The sequence below is a fragment of the Ascaphus truei genome, chromosome 7 (genome assembly GCF_040206685.1).
Source record: "Ascaphus truei isolate aAscTru1 chromosome 7, aAscTru1.hap1, whole genome shotgun sequence".
In the NCBI taxonomy this organism is placed as follows: Eukaryota; Metazoa; Chordata; class Amphibia; order Anura; family Ascaphidae; genus Ascaphus; species Ascaphus truei.
Genome location: NC_134489.1, coordinates 4,629,888 through 4,654,164, shown reverse-complemented (window position 1 = coordinate 4,654,164; position 24,277 = coordinate 4,629,888). Strand labels below are relative to the sequence as shown.

Sequence of the window (24,277 nt, the reverse complement as noted above, 5' to 3'; positions counted from 1 at the left end):
GCACACTGTAAGAAGGAGATAGCCAGGCACACTGTAAGAAGGAGATAACCAGGCACCGTGTAAGAAGGAGATAACCAGGCACCGTGTAAGAAGGAGATAACCAGGCACCGTGTAAGAAGGAGATAACCAGGCACCGTGTAAGAAGGAGATAACCAGGCACCCTGTAAGAAGGAGATAACCAGGCACCCTGTAAGAAGGAGATAACCAGGCACACTGTAAGAAGGAGATAACCAGGCACACTGTAAGAAGGAGATAGCCAGGCACACTGTAAGAAGGAGATAACCAGGCACCGTGTAAGAAGGAGATAACCAGGCACACTGTAAGAAGGAGATAACCAGGCACCCTGTAAGAAGGAGATAACCAGGCACACTGTAAGAAGGAGATAGCCAGGCACACTGTAAGAAGGAGATAACCAGGCACCGTGTAAGAAGGAGATAACCAGGCACACTGTGAGAAGGAGATAACCAGGCACACTGTAAGAAGGAGATAACCAGGCACACTGTGAGAAGGAGATAACCAGGCACACTGTGAGAAGGAGATAGCCAGGCACACTGTAAGAAGGAGATAGCCAGGCACACTGTAAGAAGGAGATAACCAGGCACACTGTAAGAAGGAGATAACCAGGCACCGTGTAAGAAGGAGATAACCAGGCACCGTGTAAGAAGGAGATAACCAGGCACACTGTAAGAAGGAGATAACCAGGCACACTGTAAGAAGGAGATAACCAGGCACCCTGTAAGAAGGAGATAACCAGGCACCGTGTAAGAAGGAGATAACCAGGCACACTGTAAGAAGGAGATAACCAGGCACACTGTAAGAAGGAGATAGCCAGGCACACTGTAAGAAGGAGATAACCAGGCACACTGTGAGAAGGAGATAACCAGGCACACTGTAAGAAGGAGATAACCAGGCACACTGTACTGTAAGAGGGAGATAACCAGGCACACTGTAAGAGGGAGATAACCAGGCACACTGTAAGAAGGAGATAACCAGGCACCCTGTAAGAAGGAGATAACCAGGCACTCTGTAAGAAGGAGATAACCAGGCACACTGTAAGAAGGAGATAACCAGGCACACTGTAAGAAGGAGATAACCAGGCACACTGTAAGAAGGAGATAACCAGGCACACTGTAAGAAGGAGATAACCAGGCACCGTGCAAGAAGGAGATAACCAGGCACCGTGTAAGAAGGAGATAACCAGGCACACTGTAAGAAGGAGATAACCAGGCACACTGTAAGAAGGAGATAGCCAGGCACACTGTAAGAAGGAGATAACCAGGCACACTGTGAGAAGGAGATAGCCAGGCACCCTGTAAGAAGGAGATAACCAGGCACACTGTAAGAAGGAGATAACCAGGCACCCTGTAAGAAGGAGATAACCAGGCACACTGTAAGAAGGAGATAACCAGGCACACTGTAAGAAGGAGATAACCAGGCACACTGTAAGGAGATAACCAGGCACACTGTAAGAAGGAGATAACCAGGCACCCTGTAAGAAGGAGATAACCAGGCACACTGTAAGAAGGAGATAACCAGGCACACTGTAAGAAGGAGATAGCCAGGCACACTGTAAGAAGGAGATAACCAGGCACACTGTAAAGAAGGAGATAACCAGGCACACTGTAAGAAGGAGATAACCAGGCACACTGTAAGAAGGAGATAACCAGGCACCCTGTGAGAAGGAGATAACCAGGCACACTGTAAGAAGGAGATAACCAGGCACCCTGTAAGAAGGAGATAACCAGGCACACTGTAAGAAGGAGATAACCAGGCACCCTGAAAGAAGGAGATAACCAGGCACACTGTACTGTAAGAGGGAGATAACCAGGCACACTGTAAGAGGGAGATAACCAGGCACACTGTAAGAAGGAGATAACCAGGCACCCTGTAAGAAGGAGATAACCAGGCACACTGTAAGAAGGAGATAACCAGGCACACTGTAAGAAGGAGATAACCAGGCACCCTGTAAGAAGGAGATAACCAGGCACCCTGTAAGAAGGAGATAACCAGGCACACTGTAAGAAGGAGATAACCAGGCACACTGTAAGAAGGAGATAACCAGGCACACTGTAAGAAGGAGATAACCAGGCACACTGTGAGAAGGAGATAGCCAGGCACCCTGTAAGAAGGAGATAACCAGGCACACTGTAAGAAGGAGATAACCAGGCACCCTGTAAGAAGGAGATAACCAGGCACACTGTAAGAAGGAGATAACCAGGCACACTGTAAGGAGATAACCAGGCACACTGTAAGAAGGAGATAACCAGGCACCCTGTAAGAAGGAGATAACCAGGCACACTGTAAGAAGGAGATAACCAGGCACACTGTAAGAAGGAGATAACCAGGCACCCTGTAAGAAGGAGATAACCAGGCACCCTGTAAGAAGGAGATAACCAGGCACACTGTAAGAAGGAGATAACCAGGCACACTGTAAGAAGGAGATAACCAGGCACACTGTAAGAAGGAGATAACCAGGCACACTGTAAGAAGGAGATAACCAGGCACCCTGTGAGAAGGAGATAACCAGGCACACTGTAAGAAGGAGATAACCAGGCACCATGTAAGAAGGAGATAACCAGGCACACTGTAAGAAGGAGATAACCAGGCACCCTGTAAGAAGGAGATAACCAGGCACCCTGTGAGAAGGAGATAACCCGGCACACTGTAAGAAGGAGATAACCAGGCACACTGTAAGAAGGAGATAACCAGGCACACTGTAAGAAGGAGATAACCAGGCACCCTGTGAGAAGGAGATAACCAGGCACACTGTAAGAAGGAGATAACCAGGCACCCTGTAAGAAGGAGATAACCAGGCACCCTGTAAGAAGGAGATAACCAGGCACACTGTAAGAAGGAGATAACCAGGCACACTGTAAGAAGGAGATAACCAGGCACCCTGTGAGAAGGAGATAACCAGGCACACTGTAAGAAGGAGATAACCAGGCACACTGTAAGAAGGAGTTAACCAGGCACACTGTGAGAAGGAGATAACCAGGCACACTGTAAGAAGGAGATAACCAGGCACTGTGTAAGAAGGAGATAACCAGGCACACTGTAAGAAGGAGATAACCAGGCACACTGTAAGAAGGAGATAACCAGGCACACTGTAAGAAGGAGATAACCAGGCACACTGTAAGAAGGAGATAACCAGGCACACTGTAAGAAGGAGATAACCAGGCACACTGTGAGAAGGAGATAACCAGGCACTCTGTAAGGAGATAGCCAGGCACCCTGTAAGAAGGAGATAACCAGGCACACTGTAAGAAGGAGATAACCAGGCACGCTGTAAGAAGGAGATAACCAGGCACACTGTAAGAAGGAGATAACCAGGCACACTGTAAGAAGGAGATAACCAGGCACCGTGTAAGAAGGAGATAACCAGGCACCGTGTAAGAAGGAGATTACCAGGCACCGTGTAAGAAGGAGATAACCAGGCACACTGTAAGAAGGAGATAACCAGGCACCGTGTAAGAAGGAGATAACCAGGCACACTGTAAGAAGGAGATAACCAGGCACCCTGTAAGAAGGAGATAACCAGGCACACTGTAAGAAGGAGATAACCAGGCACACTGTAAGAAGGAGATAACCAGGCACCGTGTAAGAAGGAGATAACCAGGCACCGTGTAAGAAGGAGATAACCAGGCACCGTGTAAGAAGGAGATAACCAGGCACCGTGTAAGAAGGAGATAACCAGGCACACTGTAAGAAGGAGATAACCAGGCACACTGTAAGAAGGAGATAACCAGGCACCCTGTAAGAAGGAGATAACCAGGCACCCTGTAAGAAGGAGATAACCAGGCACACTGTAAGAAGGAGATAACCAGGCACACTGTAAGAAGGAGATAGCCAGGCACACTGTAAGAAGGAGATAACCAGGCACACTGTAAGAAGGAGATAACCAGGCACACTGTAAGAAGGAGATAACCAGGCACAGTGTAAGAAGGAGATAACCAGGCACAGTGTAAGAAGGAGATAACCAGGCACCCTGTAAGAAGGAGATAACCAGGCACACTGTAAGAAGGAGATAACCAGGCACACTGTAAGAAGGAGATAACCAGGCACAGTGTAAGAAGGAGATAACCAGGCACAGTGTAAGAAGGAGATAACCAGGCACCCTGTAAGAAGGAGATAACCAGGCACACTGTAAGAAGGAGATAACCAGGCACCGTGTAAGAAGGAGATAACCAGGCACACTGTAAGAAGGAGATAGCCAGGCACACTGTAAGAAGGAGATAACCAGGCACACTGTGAGAAGGAGATAACCAGGCACCGTGTAAGAAGGAGATAACCAGGCACACTGTAAGAAGGAGATAACCAGGCACACTGTAAGAAGGAGATAACCAGGCACACTGTAAGAAGGAGATAACCAGGCACACTGTAAGAAGGAGATAACCAGGCACACTGTAAGAAGGAGATAACCAGGCACAGTGTAAGAAGGAGATAACCAGGCACAGTGTAAGAAGGAGATAACCAGGCACCCTGTAAGAAGGAGATAACCAGGCACACTGTAAGAAGGAGATAACCAGGCACCGTGTAAGAAGGAGATAACCAGGCACACTGTAAGAAGGAGATAGCCAGGCACACTGTAAGAAGGAGATAACCAGGCACACTGTGAGAAGGAGATAACCAGGCACCGTGTAAGAAGGAGATAACCAGGCACACTGTAAGAAGGAGATAACCAGGCACACTGTAAGAAGGAGATAACCAGGCACACTGTAAGAAGGAGATAACCAGGCACACTGTAAGAAGGAGATAACTAGGCACACTGTAAGGAGGAGATAACCAGGCACTCTTTAAGAAGGAGATAACCAGGCACACTGTAAGAAGGAGATAGCCAGGCACCCTGTAAGAAGGAGATAACCAGGCACACTGTAAGGAGGAGATAACCAGGCACTCTGTAAGAAGGAGATAACCAGGCACACTGTAAGGAGGAGATAGCCAGGCACACTGTAAGAAGGAGATAGCCAGGCACACTGTAAGAAGGAGATAGCCAGGCACACTGTAAGAAGGAGATAGCCAGGCACACTGTAAGAAGGAGATAACCAGGCACACTGTAAGAGGGAGATAACCAGGCACACTGTAAGGAGATAGCCAGGCACACTGTAAGAAGGAGATAACCAGGCACACTGTAAGAAGGAGATAACCAGGCACACTGTAAGAAGGAGATAACCAGGCACACTGTAAGAAGGAGATAACCAGGCACACTGTAAGAAGGAGATAACCAGGCACCCTGTAAGAAGGAGATAACCAGGCACCCTGTAAGAAGGAGATAACCAGGCACACTGTAAGAAGGAGATTACCAGGCACAGTGTAAGAAGGAGATAACCAGGCACAGTGTAAGAAGGAGATAACCAGGCACACTGTGAGAAGGAGATAACCAGGCACACTGTGAGAAGGAGATAACCAGGCACACTGTAAGAAGGAGATAACCAGGCACCCTGTGAGAAGGAGATAACCAGGCACCCTGTGAGAAGGAGATAACCAGGCACACTGTAAGAAGGAGATAACCAGGCACACTGTAAGAAGGAGATAACCAGGCACCCTGTAAGAAGGAGATAACCAGGCACCCTGTAAGAAGGAGATAACCAGGCACACTGTAAGAAGGAGATAACCAGGCACACTGTAAGAAGGAGATAACCAGGCACACTGTAAGAAGGAGATAACCAGGCACACTGTAAGAAGGAGATAACCAGGCACCCTGTGAGAAGGAGATAACCAGGCACACTGTAAGAAGGAGATAACCAGGCACCCTGTAAGAAGGAGATAACCAGGCACACTGTAAGAAGGAGATAACCAGGCACCCTGTAAGAAGGAGATAACCAGGCACACTGTAAGAAGGAGATAACCAGGCACCCTGTGAGAAGGAGATAACCCGGCACACTGTAAGAAGGAGATAACCAGGCACACTGTAAGAAGGAGATAACCAGGCACACTGTAAGAAGGAGATAACCAGGCACACTGTAAGAAGGAGATAACCAGGCACACTGTGAGAAGGAGATAACCAGGCACCCTGTAAGAAGGAGATAACCAGGCACCGTGTAAGAAGGAGATAACCAGGCACACTGTAAGAAGGAGATAGCCAGGCACACTGTAAGAAGGAGATAACCAGGCACACTGTGAGAAGGAGATAACCAGGCACCGTGTAAGAAGGAGATAACCAGGCACACTGTAAGAAGGAGATAACCAGGCACACTGTAAGAAGGAGATAACCAGGCACACTGTAAGAAGGAGATAACCAGGCACACTGTAAGAAGGAGATAACCAGGCACACTGTAAGAAGGAGATAACCAGGCACACTGTAAGGAGGAGATAACCAGGCACTCTGTAAGAAGGAGATAACCAGGCACACTGTAAGAAGGAGATAGCCAGGCACACTGTAAGAAGGAGATAACCAGGCACACTGTAAGAAGGAGATAGCCAGGCACCCTGTAAGAAGGAGATAACCAGGCACACTGTAAGAAGGAGATAACCAGGCACACTGTAAGAAGGAGATAGCCAGGCACACTGTAAGAAGGAGATAGCCAGGCACACCGTAAGAAGGAGATAACCAGGCACACTGTAAGAGGGAGATAACCAGGCACACTGTAAGGAGATAGCCAGGCACACTGTAAGAAGGAGATAACCAGGCACACTGTAAGAGGGAGATAACCAGGCACACTGTAAGAAGGAGATAACCAGGCACACTGTAAGAAGGAGATAACCAGGCACACTGTAAGAAGGAGTTAACCAGGCACACTGTGAGAAGGAGATAACCAGGCACACTGTGAGAAGGAGATAACCAGGCACACTGTAAGAAGGAGATAACCAGGCACCCTGTAAGAAGGAGATAACCAGGCACCCTGTAAGAAGGAGATAACCAGGCACACTGTAAGAAGGAGATAGCCAGGCACCCTGTAAGAAGGAGATAACCAGGCACACTGTAAGAGGGAGATAACCAGGCACACTGTAAGGAGATAGCCAGGCACACTGTAAGAAGGAGATAACCAGGCACACTGTAAGAAGGAGATAACCAGGCACCCTGTGAGAAGGAGATAACCAGGCACACTGTAAGAAGGAGATAACCAGGCACACTGTAAGAAGGAGTTAACCAGGCACACTGTGAGAAGGAGATAACCAGGCACACTGTGAGAAGGAGATAACCAGGCACACTGTAAGAAGGAGATAACCAGGCACCCTGTAAGAAGGAGATAACCAGGCACCCTGTAAGAAGGAGATAACCAGGCACACTGTAAGAAGGAGATAACCAGGCACACTGTAAGAAGGAGATAACCAGGCACCCTGTGAGAAGGAGATAACCAGGCACACTGTAAGAAGGAGATAACCAGGCACACTGTAAGAAGGAGATAACCAGGCACACTGTAAGGAGGAGATAACCAGGCACTCTTTAAGAAGGAGATAACCAGGCACACTGTAAGAAGGAGATAGCCAGGCACCCTGTAAGAAGGAGATAACCAGACACACTGTAAGGAGGAGATAACCAGGCACTCTGTAAGAAGGAGATAACCAGGCACACTGTAAGGAGGAGATAGCCAGGCACACTGTAAGAAGGAGATAGCCAGGCACACTGTAAGAAGGAGATAGCCAGGCACACTGTAAGAAGGAGATAGCCAGGCACACTGTAAGAAGGAGATAACCAGGCACACTGTAAGAGGGAGATAACCAGGCACACTGTAAGGAGATAGCCAGGCACACTGTAAGAAGGAGATAACCAGGCACACTGTAAGAAGGAGATAACCAGGCACACTGTAAGAAGGAGATAACCAGGCACACTGTAAGAAGGAGATAACCAGGCACACTGTAAGAAGGAGATAACCAGGCACACTGTAAGAAGGAGATAACCAGGCACACTGTAAGAAGGAGATAACCAGGCACCCTGTAAGAAGGAGATAACCAGGCACACTGTGAGAAGGAGATAACCAGGCACACTGTAAGGAGATAGCCAGGCACACTGTAAGAAGGAGATAACCAGGCACACTGTAAGAGGGAGATAACCAGGCACACTGTAAGAAGGAGATAACCAGGCACACTGTAAGAAGGAGATAACCAGGCACACTGTAAGAAGGAGATAACCAGGCACCCTGTGAGAAGGAGATAACCAGGCACACTGTAAGAAGGAGATAACCAGGCACACTGTAAGAAGGAGTTAACCAGGCACACTGTGAGAAGGAGATAACCAGGCACACTGTGAGAAGGAGATAACCAGGCACACTGTAAGAAGGAGATAACCAGGCACCCTGTAAGAAGGAGATAACCAGGCACCCTGTAAGAAGGAGATAACCAGGCACACTGTAAGAAGGAGATAACCAGGCACCCTGTGAGAAGGAGATAACCAGGCACACTGTAAGAAGGAGATAACCAGGCACACTGTAAGAAGGAGTTAACCAGGCACACTGTAAGAAGGAGTTAACCAGGCACACTGTGAGAAGGAGATAACCAGGCACACTGTAAGAAGGAGATAACCAGGCACACTGTAAGAAGGAGATAACCAGGCACACTGTAAGAAGGAGATAACCAGGCACACTGTAAGAAGGAGATAACCAGGCACACTGTAAGAAGGAGATAACCAGGCACACTGTGAGAAGGAGATAACCAGGCACTCTGTAAGGAGATAGCCAGGCACACTGTAAGAAGGAGATAACCAGGCACGCTGTAAGAAGGAGATAACCAGGCACGCTGTAAGAAGGAGATAACCAGGCACACTGTAAGAAGGAGATAACCAGGCACCGTGTAAGAAGGAGATAACCAGGCACCGTGTAAGAAGGAGATAACCAGGCACCGTGTAAGAAGGAGATAACCAGGCACACTGTAAGAAGGAGATAACCAGGCACCGTGTAAGAAGGAGATAACCAGGCACACTGTAAGAAGGAGATAACCAGGCACCCTGTAAGAAGGAGATAACCAGGCACACTGTAAGAAGGAGATAACCAGGCACACTGTAAGAAGGAGATAACCAGGCACACTGTAAGAAGGAGATAACCAGGCACCGTGTAAGAAGGAGATAACCAGGCACCGTGTAAGAAGGAGATAACCAGGCACCGTGTAAGAAGGAGATAACCAGGCACACTGTAAGAAGGAGATAACCAGGCACACTGTAAGAAGGAGATAACCAGGCACCCTGTAAGAAGGAGATAACCAGGCACCCTGTAAGAAGGAGATAACCAGGCACACTGTAAGAAGGAGATAACCAGGCACACTGTAAGAAGGAGATAGCCAGGCACACTGTAAGAAGGAGATAACCAGGCACACTGTAAGAAGGAGATAACCAGGCACACTGTAAGAAGGAGATAACCAGGCACACTGTAAGAAGGAGATAACCAGGCACACTGTAAGAAGGAGATAACCAGGCACACTGTAAGAAGGAGATAACCAGGCACAGTGTAAGAAGGAGATAACCAGGCACCCTGTAAGAAGGAGATAACCAGGCACACTGTAAGAAGGAGATAACCAGGCACCGTGTAAGAAGGAGATAACCAGGCACACTGTAAGAAGGAGATAGCCAGGCACACTGTAAGAAGGAGATAACCAGGCACACTGTGAGAAGGAGATAACCAGGCACCCTGTAAGAAGGAGATAACCAGGCACACTGTAAGAAGGAGATAACCAGGCACACTGTAAGAAGGAGATAACCAGGCACACTGTAAGAAGGAGATAACCAGGCACACTGTAAGAAGTAGATAACCAGGCACACTGTAAGAAGGAGATAACCAGGCACACTGTAAGGAGGAGATAACCAGGCACTCTGTAAGAAGGAGATAACCAGGCACACTGTAAGGAGGAGATAGCCAGGCACACTGTAAGAAGGAGATAACCAGGCACCCTGTGAGAAGGAGATAACCAGGCACACTGTAAGAAGGAGATAACCAGGCACCCTGTAAGAAGGAGATAACCAGGCACACTGTGAGAAGGAGATAACCAGGCACCCTGTAAGAAGGAGATAACCAGGCACCCTGTAAGAAGGAGATAACCAGGCACCCTGTGAGAAGGAGATAACCCGGCACACTGTAAGAAGGAGATAACCAGGCACACTGTAAGAAGGAGATAACCAGGCACACTGTAAGAAGGAGATAACCAGGCACACTGTAAGAAGGAGATAACCAGGCACACTGTGAGAAGGAGATAACCAGGCACCCTGTAAGAAGGAGATAACCAGGCACCCTGTAAGAAGGAGATAACCAGGCACACTGTAAGAAGGAGATAACCAGGCACCGTGTAAGAAGGAGATAACCAGGCACACTGTAAGAAGGAGATAGCCAGGCACACTGTAAGAAGGAGATAACCAGGCACACTGTGAGAAGGAGATAACCAGGCACCATGTAAGAAGGAGATAACCAGGCACACTGTAAGAAGGAGATAACCAGGCACACTGTAAGAAGGAGATAACCAGGCACACTGTAAGAAGGAGATAACCAGGCACACTGTAAGAAGGAGATAACCAGGCACACTGTAAGAAGGAGATAACCAGGCACACTGTAAGAAGGAGATAACCAGGCACCCTGTAAGGAGGAGATAACCAGGCACTCTGTAAGAAGGAGATAACCAGGCACACTGTAAGAAGGAGATAGCCAGGCACCCTGTAAGGAGGAGATAACCAGGCACTCTGTAAGAAGGAGATAACCAGGCACACTGTAAGGAGGAGATAGCCAGGCACACTGTAAGAAGGAGATAACCAGGCACACTGTAAGAAGGAGATAGCCAGGCACACTGTAAGAAGGAGATAGCCAGGCACACTGTAAGAAGGAGATAACCAGGCACACTGTAAGAGGGAGATAACCAGGCACACTGTAAGGAGATAGCCAGGCACACTGTAAGAAGGAGATAACCAGGCACACTGTAAGAAGGAGATAACCAGGCACCCTGTGAGAAGGAGATAACCAGGCACACTGTAAGAAGGAGATAACCAGGCACACTGTAAGAAGGAGTTAACCAGGCACACTGTGAGAAGGAGATAACCAGGCACACTGTGAGAAGGAGATAACCAGGCACACTGTAAGAAGGAGATAACCAGGCACCCTGTAAGAAGGAGATAACCAGGCACCCTGTAAGAAGGAGATAACCAGGCACACTGTAAGAAGGAGATAACCAGGCACACTGTAAGAAGGAGATAACCAGGCACCCTGTGAGAAGGAGATAACCAGGCACACTGTAAGAAGGAGATAACCAGGCACACTGTGAGAAGGAGATAACCAGGCACACTGTGAGAAGGAGATAACCAGGCACACTGTAAGAAGGAGATAGCCAGGCACACTGTAAGAAGGAGATAACCAGGCACACTGTAAGAGGGAGATAACCAGGCACACTGTAAGGAGATAGCCAGGCACACTGTAAGAAGGAGATAACCAGGCACACTGTAAGAAGGAGATAACCAGGCACACTGTAAGAGGGAGATAACCAGGCACACTGTAAGGAGATAGCCAGGCACACTGTAAGAAGGAGATAACCAGGCACACTGTAAGAAGGAGATAACCAGGCACACTGTAAGAAGGAGATAACCAGGCACACTGTAAGAAGGAGATAACCAGGCACACTGTAAGAAGGAGATAACCAGGCACACTGTAAGAAGGAGATAACCAGGCACCCTGTAAGAAGGAGATAACCAGGCACACTGTAAGAAGGAGATAACCAGGCACACTGTGAGAAGGAGATAACCAGGCACACTGTGAGAAGGAGATAACCAGGCACACTGTAAGAAGGAGATAACCAGGCACCCTGTAAGAAGGAGATAACCAGGCACCCTGTGAGAAGGAGATAACCAGGCACACTGTAAGAAGGAGATAACCAGGCACACTGTAAGAAGGAGATAACCAGGCACCCTGTAAGAAGGAGATAACCAGGCACCCTGTAAGAAGGAGATAACCAGGCACACTGTAAGAAGGAGATAACCAGGCACACTGTAAGAAGGAGATAACCAGGCACACTGTAAGAAGGAGATAACCAGGCACACTGTAAGAAGGAGATAACCAGGCACCCTGTGAGAAGGAGATAACCAGGCACACTGTAAGAAGGAGATAACCAGGCACCCTGTAAGAAGAAGATAACCAGGCACACTGTAAGAAGGAGATAACCAGGCACCCTGTAAGAAGGAGATAACCAGGCACACTGTAAGAAGGAGATAACCAGGCACCCTGTGAGAAGGAGATAACCCGGCACACTGTAAGAAGGAGATAACCAGGCACACTGTAAGAAGGAGATAACCAGGCACACTGTAAGAAGGAGATAACCAGGCACACTGTAAGAAGGAGATAACCAGGCACACTGTGAGAAGGAGATAACCAGGCACCCTGTAAGAAGGAGATAACCAGGCACCCTGTAAGAAGGAGATAACCAGGCACACTGTAAGAAGGAGATAACCAGGCACCCTGTGAGAAGGAGATAACCAGGCACACTGTGAGAAGGAGATAACCAGGCACACTGTAAGAAGGAGATAACCAGGCACTGTGTAAGAAGGAGATAACCAGGCACACTGTAAGAAGGAGATAACCAGGCACACTGTAAGAAGGAGATAACCAGGCACACTGTAAGAAGGAGATAACCAGGCACACTGTAAGAAGGAGATAACCAGGCACACTGTAAGAAGGAGATAACCAGGCACACTGTGAGAAGGAGATAACCAGGCACTCTGTAAGGAGATAGCCAGGCACCCTGTAAGAAGGAGATAACCAGGCACACTGTAAGAAGGAGATAACCAGGCACGCTGTAAGAAGGAGATAACCAGGCACACTGTAAGAAGGAGATAACCAGGCACACTGTAAGAAGGAGATAACCAGGCACACTGTAAGAAGGAGATAACCAGGCACACTGTAAGAAGGAGATAACCAGGCACACTGTAAGAAGGAGATAACCAGGCACACTGTAAGAAGGAGATAACCAGGCACCCTGTAAGAAGGAGATAACCAGGCACCCTGTAAGAAGGAGATAACCAGGCACACTGTAAGAAGGAGATAACCAGGCACCCTGTAAGAAGGAGATAACCAGGCACACTGTAAGAAGGAGATAACCAGGCACCGTGTAAGAAGGAGATAACCAGGCACCGTGTAAGAAGGAGATAACCAGGCACCGTGTAAGAAGGAGATAACCAGGCACCGTGTAAGAAGGAGATAACCAGGCACCGTGTAAGAAGGAGATAACCAGGCACACTGTAAGAAGGAGATAACCAGGCACACTGTAAGAAGGAGATAACCAGGCACCCTGTAAGAAGGAGATAACCAGGCACCCTGTAAGAAGGAGATAACCAGGCACACTGTAAGAAGGAGATAACCAGGCACCCTGTAAGAAGGAGATAACCAGGCACACTGTAAGAAGGAGATAACCAGGCACACTGTAAGAAGGAGATAACCAGGCACACTGTAAGAAGGAGATAACCAGGCACCCTGTAAGAAGGAGATAACCAGGCACCCTGTAAGAAGGAGATAACCAGGCACACTGTAAGAAGGAGATAACCAGGCACACTGTAAGAAGGAGATAGCCAGGCACACTGTAAGAAGGAGATAACCAGGCACACTGTAAGAAGGAGATAGCCAGGCACACTGTAAGAAGGAGATAACCAGGCACACTGTAAGAAGGAGATAACCAGGCCCCCTGTAAGAAGGAGATAACCAGGCACCCTGTAAGAAGGAGATAACCAGGCACCGTGTAAGAAGGAGATAACCAGGCACCGTGTAAGAAGGAGATAACCAGGCACACTGTAAGAAGGAGATAGCCAGGCACACTGTAAGAAGGAGATAACCAGGCACACTGTGAGAAGGAGATAACCAGGCACCGTGTGAGAAGGAGATAACCAGGCACACTGTAAGAAGGAGATAACCAGGCACACTGTAAGAAGGAGATAACCAGGCACACTGTAAGAAGGAGATAACCAAGCACACTGTAAGAAGGAGATAACCAGGCACACTGTAAGAAGGAGATAACCAGGCACACTGTAAGAAGGAGATAACCAGGCACACTGTAAGGAGGAGATAGCAGGCACCCTGTAAGAAGGAGATAACCAGGCACACTGTAAGGAGGAGATAACCAGGCACTCTGTAAGAAGGAGATAACCAGGCACACTGTAAGGAGGAGATAGCCAGGCACACTGTAAGAAGGAGATAACCAGGCACACTGTAAGAAGGAGATAGCCAGGCACACTGTAAGAAGGAGATAGCCAGGCACACTGTAAGAAGGAGATAACCAGGCACCGTGTAAGAAGGAGATAACCAGGCACCGTGTAAGAAGGAGATAACCAGGCACCGTGTAAGAAGGAGATAACCAGGCACACTGTAAGAAGGAGATAACCAGGCACACTGTAAGAAGGAGATAACCAGGCACACTGTAAGAAGGAGATAACCAGGCACCCTGTAAGAAGGAGATAACCAGGCACCCTGTAAGAAGGAGATAACCAGGCACACTGTAAGAAGGAGATAACCAGGCACACTGTAAGAAGGAGATAGCCAGGCACACTGTAAGAAGGAGATAACCAGGCACACTGTAAGAAGGAGATAACCAGGCACACTGTAAGAAGGAGATAACCAGGCACACTGTAAGAAGGAGATAACCAGGCACAGTGTAAGAAGGAGATAACCAGGCACCCTGTAAGAAGGAGATAACCAGGCACACTGTAAGAAGGAGATAACCAGGCACCGTGTAAGAAGGAGATAACCAGGCACACTGTAAGAAGGAGATAGCCAGGCACACTGTAAGAAGGAGATAACCAGGCACACTGTGAGAAGGAGATAACCAGGCACCGTGTAAGAAGGAGATAACCAGGCACACTGTAAGAAGGAGATAACCAGGCACACTGTAAGAAGGAGATAACCAGGCACACTGTAAGAAGGAGATAACCAGGCACACTGTAAGAAGGAGATAACCAGGCACACTGTAAGAAGGAGATAACCAGGCACACTGTAAGAAGGAGATAGCCAGGCACACTGTAAGAAGGAGATAGCCAGGCACACTGTAAGAAGGAGATAACCAGGCACACTGTAAGAGGGAGATAACCAGGCACACTGTAAGGAGATAGCCAGGCACACTGTAAGAAGGAGATAACCAGGCACACTGTAAGAAGGAGATAACCAGGCACACTGTAAGAAGGAGATAACCAGGCACACTGTAAGAAGGAGATAACCAGGCACACTGTAAGAAGGAGATAACCAGGCACACTGTAAGAAGGAGATTACCAGGCACAGTGTAAGAAGGAGATAACCAGGCACAGTGTAAGAAGGAGATAACCAGGCACACTGTGAGAAGGAGATAACCAGGCACACTGTGAGAAGGAGATAACCAGGCACACTGTAAGAAGGAGATAACCAGGCACCCTGTAAGAAGGAGATAACCAGGCACCCTGTGAGAAGGAGATAACCAGGCACACTGTAAGAAGGAGATAACCAGGCACACTGTAAGAAGGAGATAACCAGGCACCCTGTAAGAAGGAGATAACCAGGCACCCTGTAAGAAGGAGATAACCAGGCACACTGTAAGAAGGAGATAACCAGGCACACTGTAAGAAGGAGATAACCAGGCACACTGTAAGAAGGAGATAACCAGGCACACTGTAAGAAGGAGATAACCAGGCACCCTGTGAGAAGGAGATAACCAGGCACACTGTAAGAAGGAGATAACCAGGCACCCTGTAAGAAGGAGATAACCAGGCACACTGTAAGAAGGAGATAACCAGGCACCCTGTAAGAAGGAGATAACCAGGCACACTGTAAGAAGGAGATAACCAGGCACCCTGTGAGAAGGAGATAACCCGGCACACTGTAAGAAGGAGATAACCAGGCACACTGTAAGAAGGAGATAACCAGGCACACTGTAAGAAGGAGATAACCAGGCACACTGTAAGAAGGAGATAACCAGGCACACTGTGAGAAGGAGATAACCAGGCACCCTGTAAGAAGGAGATAACCAGGCACCCTGTAAGAAGGAGATAACCAGGCACACTGTAAGAAGGAGATAACCAGGCACCGTGTAAGAAGGAGATAACCAGGCACACTGTAAGAAGGAGATAGCCAGGCACACTGTAAGAAGGAGATAACCAGGCACACTGTGAGAAGGAGATAACCAGGCACCGTGTAAGAAGGAGATAACCAGGCACACTGTAAGAAGGAGATAACCAGGCACACTGTAAGAAGGAGATAACCAGGCACACTGTAAGAAGGAGATAACCAGGCACACTGTAAGGAGGAGATAACCAGGCACTCTGTAAGAAGGAGATAACCAGGCACACTGTAAGAAGGAGATAGCCAGGCACCCTGTAAGAAGGAGATAACCAGGCACACTGTAAGGAGGAGATAACCAGGCACACTGTAAGAAGGAGATAACCAGGCACACTGTAAGGAGGAGATAGCCAGGCACACTGTAAGAAGGAGATAACCAGGCACACTGTAAGAAGGAGATAGCCAGGCACACTGTAAGAAGGAGATAGCCAGGCACACTGTAAGAAGGAGATAACCAGGCACACTGTAAGAGGGAGATAACCAGGCACACTGTAAGGAGATAGCCAGGCACACTGTAAGAAGGAGATAGCCAGGCACACTGTAAGAAGGAGATAACCAGGCACACTGTAAGAAGGAGATAACCAGGCACACTGTAAGAAGGAGATAACCAGGCACACTGTAAGAAGGAGATAACCAGGCACACTGTAAGAAGGAGATAACCAGGCACCCTGTAAGAAGGAGATAACCAGGCACACTGTAAGAAGGAGATAACCAGGCACACTGTGAGAAGGAGATAACCAGGCACACTGTGAGAAGGAGATAACCAGGCACACTGTAAGAAGGAGATAACCAGGCACCCTGTAAGAAGGAGATAACCAGGCACCCTGTGAGAAGGAGATAACCAGGCACACTGTAAGAAGGAGATAACCAGGCACACTGTAAGAAGGAGATAACCAGGCACCCTGTAAGAAGGAGATAACCAGGCACCCTGTAAGAAGGAGATAACCAGGCACACTGTAAGAAGGAGATAACCAGGCACACTGTAAGAAGGAGATAACCAGGCACACTGTAAGAAGGAGATAGCCAGGCACACTGTAAGAAGGAGATAACCAGGCACACTGTAAGAAGGAGATAACCAGGCACACTGTAAGAAGGAGATAACCAGGCACACTGTAAGAAGGAGATAACCAGGCACACTGTAAGAAGGAGATAACCAGGCACACTGTAAGAAGGAGATAACCAGGCACACTGTAAGAAGGAGATAACCAGGCACCCTGTGAGAAGGAGATAACCAGGCACACTGTAAGAAGGAGATAACCAGGCACCCTGTAAGAAGGAGATAACCAGGCACACTGTAAGAAGGAGATAACCAGGCACCCTGTAAGAAGGAGATAACCAGGCACCCTGTGAGAAGGAGATAACCCGGCACACTGTAAGAAGGAGATAACCAGGCACACTGTAAGAAGGAGATAACCAGGCACACTGTAAGAAGGAGATAACCAGGCACACTGTAAGAAGGAGATAACCAGGCACACTGTGAGAAGGAGATAACCAGGCACCCTGTAAGAAGGAGATAACCAGGCACCCTGTAAGAAGGAGATAACCAGGCACACTGTAAGAAGGAGATAACCAGGCACCGTGTAAGAAGGAGATAACCAGGCACACTGTAAGAAGGAGATAGCCAGGCACACTGTAAGAAGGAGATAACCAGGCACACTGTGAGAAGGAGATAACCAGGCACCGTGTAAGAAGGAGATAACCAGGCACACTGTAAGAAGGAGATAACCAGGCACACTGTAAGAAGGAGATAACCAGGCACACTGTAAGAAGGAGATAACCAGGCACACTGTAAGGAGGAGATAACCAGGCACTCTGTAAGAAGGAGATAACCAGGCACACTGTAAGAAGGAGATAGCCAGGCACCCTGTAAGAAGGAGATAACCAGGCACACTGTAAGGAGGAGATAACCAGGCACACTGTAAGAAGGAGATAACCAGGCACACTGTAAGAAGGAGATAACCAGGCACACTGTAAGAAGGAGATAACCAGGCACACTGTAAGAAGGAGATAACCAGGCACACTGTAAGAAGGAGATAACCAGGCACCCTGTAAGAAGGAGATAACCAGGCACCCTGTGAGAAGGAGATAACCAGGCACACTGTAAGAAGGAGATAACCAGGCACACTGTAAGAAGGAGATAACCAGGCACCCTGTAAGAAGGAGATAACCAGGCACCCTGTAAGAAGGAGATAACCAGGCACACTGTAAGAAGGAGATAACCAGGCACACTGTAAGAAGGAGATAACCAGGCACACTGTAAGAAGGAGATAACCAGGCACACTGTAAGAAGGAGATAACCAGGCACCCTGTGAGAAGGAGATAACCAGGCACACTGTAAGAAGGAGATAACCAGGCACCCTGTAAGAAGGAGATAACCAGGCACACTGTAAGAAGGAGATAACCAGGCACCCTGTAAGAAGGAGATAACCAGGCACACTGTAAGAAGGAGATAACCAGGCACCCTGTGAGAAGGAGATAACCCGGCACACTGTAAGAAGGAGATAACCAGGCACACTGTAAGAAGGAGATAACCAGGCACACTGTAAGAAGGAGATAACCAGGCACACTGTAAGAAGGAGATAACCAGGCACACTGTGAGAAGGAGATAACCAGGCACACTGTAAGAAGGAGATAACCAGGCACCCTGTGAGAAGGAGATAACCAGGCACACTGTAAGAAGGAGATAACCAGGCACACTGTAAGAAGGAGTTAACCAGGCACACTGTGAGAAGGAGATAACCAGGCACACTGTAAGAAGGAGATAACCAGGCACTGTGTAAGAAGGAGATAACCAGGCACACTGTAAGAAGGAGATAACCAGGCACACTGTAAGAAGGAGATAACCAGGCACACTGTAAGAAGGAGATAACCAGGCACACTGTAAGAAGGAGATAACCAGGCACACTGTAAGAAGGAGATAACCAGGCACACTGTGAGAAGGAGATAACCAGGCACACTGTAAGAAGGAGATAACCAGGCACGCTGTAAGAAGGAGATAACCAGGCACACTGTAAGAAGGAGATAACCAGGCACACTGTAAGAAGGAGATAACCAGGCACCGTGTAAGAAGGAGATAACCAGGCACACTGTAAGAAGGAGATAACCAGGCACCGTGTAAGAAGGAGATAACCAGGCACACTGTAAGAAGGAGATAACCAGGCACCCTGTAAGAAGGAGATAACCAGGCACACTGTAAGAAGGAGATAACCAGGCACACTGTAAGAAGGAGATAACCAGGCACACTGTAAGAAGGAGATAACCAGGCACCGTGTAAGAAGGAGATAACCAGGCACCGTGTAAGAAGGAGATAACCAGGCACCGTGTAAGAAGGAGATAACCAGGCACACTGTAAGAAGGAGATAACCAGGCACCCTGTAAGAAGGAGATAACCAGGCACCCTGTAAGAAGGAGATAACCAGGCACCCTGTAAGAAGGAGATAACCAGGCACACTGTAAGAAGGAGATAACCAGGCACACTGTAAGAAGGAGATAACCAGGCACCGTGTAAGAAGGAGATAACCAGGCACCGTGTAAGAAGGAGATAACCAGGCACCGTGTAAGAAGGAGATAACCAGGCACCGTGTAAGAAGGAGATAACCAGGCACCGTGTAAGAAGGAGATAACCAGGCACACTGTAAGAAGGAGATAACCAGGCACACTGTAAGAAGGAGATAACCAGGCACCCTGTAAGAAGGAGATAACCAGGCACCCTGTAAGAAGGAGATAACCAGGCACACTGTAAGAAGGAGATAACCAGGCACCCTGTAAGAAGGAGATAACCAGGCACACTGTAAGAAGGAGATAACCAGGCACACTGTAAGAAGGAGATAACCAGGCACCCTGTAAGAAGGAGATAACCAGGCACCCTGTAAGAAGGAGATAACCAGGCACCGTGTAAGAAGGAGATAACCAGGCACCGTGTAAGAAGGAGATAACCAGGCACCGTGTAAGAAGGAGATAACCAGGCACCGTGTAAGAAGGAGATAACCAGGCACACTGTAAGAAGGAGATAACCAGGCACACTGTAAGAAGGAGATAACCAGGCACCCTGTGAGAAGGAGATAACCAGGCACACTGTAAGAAGGAGATAACCAGGCACACTGTAAGAAGGAGATAACCAGGCACACTGTAAGAAGGAGATAACCAGGCACACTGTAAGAAGGAGATAGCCAGGCACACTGTAAGAAGGAGATAGCCAGGCACACTGTAAGAAGGAGATAACCAGGCACACTGTAAGAAGGAGATAACCAGGCCCCCTGTAAGAAGGAGATAACCAGGCACCCTGTAAGAAGGAGATAACCAGGCACACTGTAAGAAGGAGATAACCAGGCACCGTGTAAGAAGGAGATAACCAGGCACACTGTAAGAAGGAGATAGCCAGGCACACTGTAAGAAGGAGATAGCCAGGCACACTGTAAGAAGGAGATAACCAGGCACACTGTAAGAAGGAGATAACCAGGCACACTGTAAGAAGGAGATAACCAGGCACACTGTAAGAAGGAGATAACCAGGCACACTGTAAGAAGGAGATAACCAGGCACACTGTAAGAAGGAGATAACCAAGCACACTGTAAGAAGGAGATAACCAGGCACACTGTAAGAAGGAGATAACCAGGCACACTGTAAGAAGGAGATAACCAGGCACACTGTAAGAGGGAGATAACCAGGCACCCTGTAAGAAGGAGATAACCAGGCACACTGTAAGAAGGCGATAACCAGGCACACTGTAAGAAGGCGATAACCAGGCACCCTGTAAGAAGGCGATAACCAGGCACCCTGTAAGAAGGAGATAACCAGGCACACTGTAAGAAGGAGATAACCAGGCACCCTGTAAGAAGGAGATAACCAGGCACCCTGTAAGAAGGAGATAACCAGGCACCCTGTAAGAAGGAGATAACCAGGCACCCTGTAAGAAGGAGATAACCAGGCACCCTGTAAGAAGGAGATAACCAGGCACCCTGTAAGAAGGAGATAACCAGGCACCCTGTAAGAAGGAGATAACCAGGCACACTGTAAGAAGGAGATAACCAGGCACACTGTAAGAGGGAGATAACCAGGCACACTGTAAGAAGGAGATAACCAGGCACACTGTAAGAAGGAGATAATCAGGCACCCTGTAAGAAGGAGATAACCAGGCACCCTGTGAGAAGGAGATAACCAGGCACACTGTAAGGAGATAGCCAGGCACACTGTAAGAAGGAGATAACCAGGCACACTGTAAGAAGGAGATAACCAGGCACACTGTAAGAAGGAGATAACCAGGCACACTGTAAGAAGGAGATAACCAGGCACACTGTAAGAAGGAGATAACCAGGCACACTGTAAGAAGGAGATAACCAGGCACACTGTAAGAAGGAGATAACCAGGCACACTGTAAGAAGGAGATAACCAGGCACACTGTAAGAAGGAGATAACCAGGCACACTGTAAGAAGGAGATAACCAGGCACACTGTAAGAAGGAGATAACCAGGCACACTGTAAGAAGGAGATAACCAGGCACCCTGTAAGAAGGAGATAACCAGGCACACTGTAAGAAGGAGATAACCAGGCACACTGTAAGAAGGAGATAACCAGGCCCCCTGTGAGAAGGAGATAACCAGGCACACTGTAAGAAGGAGATAACCAGGCACACTGTAAGAAGGAGATAACCAGGCACACTGTAAGAAGGAGATAACCAGGCACTCTGTAAGGAGATAGCCAGGCACACTGTAAGAAGGAGATAACCAGGCACCCTGTAAGAAGGAGATAACCAGGCACTCTGTAAGGAGATAGCCAGGCACACTGTAAGAAGGAGATAACCAGGCACACTGTAAGAAGGAGATAACCAGGCACACTGTAAGAAGGAGATAACCAGGCACCCTGTAAGAAGGAGATAACCAGGCACACTGTAAGAAGGAGATAACCAGGCACACTGTAAGAAGGAGATAACCAGGCCCCCTGTGAGAAGGAGATAGCCAGGCACACTGTAAGAAGGAGATAACCAGGCACACTGTAAGAAGGAGATAACCAGGCACTCTGTAAGGAGATAACCAGGCACTCTGTAAGGAGATAGCCAGGCACACTGTAAGAAGGAGATAACCAGGCACACTGTAAGAAGGAGATAACCAGGCACACTGTAAGAAGGAGATAACCAGGCCCCCTGTAAGAAGGAGATAACCAGGCACACTGTAAGAAGGAGATAACCAGGCACACTGTAAGAAGGAGATAACCAGGCACCCTGTAAGAAGGAGATAACCAGGCACACTGTAAGAAGGAGATAACCAGGCACACTGTAAGAAGGAGATAACCAGGCCCCCTGTGAGAAGGAGATAACCAGGCACCCTGTGAGAAGGAGATAACCAGGCACACTGTAAGGAGATAGCCAGGCACACTGTAAGAAGGAGATAACCAGGCACTCTGTAAGGAGATAGCCAGGCACACTGTAAGAAGGAGATAACCAGGCACACTGTAAGAAGGAGATAACCAGGCACTCTGTAAGGAGATAGCCAGGCACACTGTAAGAAGGAGATAACCAGGCACACTGTAAGAAGGAGATAACCAGGCACACTGTAAGAAGGAGATAACCAGGCACACTGTAAGAAGGAGATAACCAGGCACACTGTAAGAAGGAGATAACCAGGCACACTGTAAGAAGGAGATAACCAGGCCCCCTGTAAGAAGGAGATAACCAGGCACACTGTAAGAAGGAGATAGCCAGGCACACTGTAAGAAGGAGATAACCAGGCACCCTGTGAGAAGGAGATAACCAGGCACACTGTAAGGAGGAGATAACCAGGCACACTGTAAGAAGGAGATAACCAGGCCCCCTGTAAGAAGGAGATAACCAGGCACACTGTAAGAAGGAGATAACCAGGCACACTGTAAGAAGGAGATAACCAGGCACACTGTAAGAAGGAGATAACCAGGCACACTGTGAGAAGGAGATAACCAGGCACCCTGTAAGAAGGAGATAACCAGGCACACTGTAAGAAGGAGATAACCAGGCACACTGTAAGAAGGAGATAACCAGGCACACTGTAAGAAGGAGATAACCAGGCACCCTGTGAGAAGGAGATAACCAGGCACACTGTAAGAAGGAGATAACCAGGCACCCTGTGAGAAGGAGATAACCAGGCACACTGTGAGAAGGAGATAACCCGGTACCTGTAAGAAGGATTCCTGAGAACCCCAGGAAAAGCATGTGACCCCGATCAGATACTGAACGAGATGCTCAGACACAGCAGCCCCAGGAGGGAACAAGAAACATTATTCCACATAATCCTACAGTCTGGGCAGTTCCCGATTACCCCAATCTACACAGGGATACCACCAAAACAAATAATAATAATAATAGAGCCGCCTCTAGTCTAGCCTATAGTAAGATCATTGAACTCTTCTGTATAATCATTAACAAAGGAGTTTAACAATTCCTAACCTACGCACCGACATCACTTACCAGCCGCCGCACCCACTCACCACACACCCGGCGCCTGGCGCCTCCCACCCACCCGCCGCACTCACACCCCTATGCACCGAGATCACTGACCAGCCGCCGCACCCACTCACCACACACCCGGCGCCTCCCGCCTCACACCCACCCGCCGCACTCACACCCCTATGCACAGACATCACTGACCAGCCTCCGCCCGCACTCGCCAGACACCCGCCGCCTCACACCCTAGCGGTAGCCCCACCCACAGCCAGCACTCACTACCCACCCGGCACCCGTACTGAACACCCACCCACAGCCAGCACTCACTACCCACCCGGCACCCATACTGAACACCCACCCGCCGCCTCACCCCCACCCACAGCCAGCACTCACTACCCACCCGACACCCGTACTGAACACCCACCCGCCACCTCACACCCACCCACAGCCAGCACTCACTACCCACCCGGCAGCCATACTGAACACCCACCCGCCGCCTCACCCCCACCCACAGCCAGCACTCACTACCCACCCGACACCCATACTGAACACCCACCCGCCGCCTCACACCCACCCACAGCCAGCACTCACTACCCACCCGCCACCCGTACTGAACACCCACCCGCCGCCTCACACCCACCCACAGCCAGCACTCACTACCCACCCGACACCCGTACTGAACACCCATCCGCCGCCTCACACCCACCCACAGCCAGCACTCACTACCCACCCGACACCCGTACTGAACACCCACCCGCCGCCTCACACCCACCCACAGCCAGCACTCACTACCCACCCGACACCCGTACTGAACACCCACCCGCCGCCTCACACCCACCCACAGCCAGCACTCACTACCCACCCGGCACCCATACTGAACACCCACCCGCCATCTCAC

General features: G+C 48.9%; 1 protein-coding gene across 1 annotated transcript in view; it reads right to left on the bottom strand.

The window, feature by feature from the left end:
• The window catches only part of EXOSC5 (exosome component 5), a 57,304-nt gene that overhangs the window by 13,892 nt on the left and 19,135 nt on the right, over positions 1–24,277 (bottom strand).